This window comes from Brassica oleracea, chromosome C9 (genome assembly GCF_000695525.1).
Source record: "Brassica oleracea var. oleracea cultivar TO1000 chromosome C9, BOL, whole genome shotgun sequence".
NCBI classification, from domain to species: domain Eukaryota; kingdom Viridiplantae; phylum Streptophyta; class Magnoliopsida; order Brassicales; family Brassicaceae; genus Brassica; species Brassica oleracea.
This window is the reverse complement of record NC_027756.1, coordinates 39,887,250-39,888,659: the sequence shown is the minus strand read 5'-3', so window position 1 is coordinate 39,888,659 and position 1,410 is coordinate 39,887,250.

Sequence of the window (1,410 nt, the reverse complement as noted above, 5' to 3'; positions counted from 1 at the left end):
CCTACCTTACGCAGAACATAGTAGAGTAGATGAGAAACACATTCTTCATTAAGCGTCACATAAGGTAAAAGGCAGAACATATTATGACAAATAATATAGATAAGGTATATCATTGCGTTGTAGCTATATGTCGTTATCAAGCTGTAGGTAGATTGAAGACAATTTTCTTGATTATAACGTAACAGATTATAGTTTCGTTAGAATATATAAGAAATGTTAGTTTACGCTATATACCCTGGATATATCTATGTATAAAACTTAGTATCCGATTTCTAAATTAAGTAGATTACTAGAATGTGTTTTCTAACTGTAGCTAGAAAATAAAATAAAATATGATTCAACTTTTTTCAAAAAAAAAAAATTAAGCATATATTGTCATACTTATGTTTCCAATAGTCTTAATATTTTTTTACATTTTTAAAATTCAGTTTACTATTTTTCCCATAAAAGAAGCGTAAAACATGTCTAGAATTGCCAAAAATATCAGAAGTCCTAAAAAGACAAATAAAAGTTGAGAGTGTCTCATTTTTCCAATTTTCCCTCTATATAATGTCGTTTGTTGTGTGTGAATAATTATGTTTGCATAAGAGTTGACAGCTTTCGTCGGACCATTATACTTATCATGTATTATTGTCCTCCCAAAGTACCACATAATTCAGCAATTTGTTTTTTTTTTCAAAAGTTCTGTCATTTATTTGTTTTTCGTAAATGACACAATATGTCACTATTTTTGTCTCTCTAAAAACATTTTGGTATATAATTTCTTGAACTCCGCAGGCGCAAGTACATAATTGTTAAAATACAAATATATTTTACACCAATTTTATGCACTGTTTAGTTGATGTAATAAAAACTTGCATGGATTTCAGTTACAAAAAAAAAAAACTTGCATGGAAAATATTTCAATAATAATTTTGAAAAATAAGATTGTAAATTAAGATGAAAAATTTAAGGCAGTTAGAATAGTTTGTGCACCCGTAAAAACACACAATTATTTTACGCGAGTAATTAGTTATTTTGTCAGCATTAAGACTTTGTGACCCATTTTCTATGGTTATTAATATGACTTATTTGCCTACATTCAGGACTGGGCATTTGTAATGAATGAGCCGATCCTAATAACTTCTTAGGCCGGATCCCCTATATATTATTTGAGAAGCATTATAACTTTTTTTTGTAACAACATGTCATCATTAGAATGATTCTTAGAATCATTAGAGAAATATGTTGGTTCATCTAATTATATAATAAGTTTTTTATTAAACTAACAATAAATTCATCATTAATGTACTTTATTATTTCCTTAAATAAAATTTACGGAATTGCCTAATGTAGCTAAAGTATATATGACAATTAATGATTTTGAATAATAAAGATTTGATAAAAAATAGTGTATCTTCTATCATATTT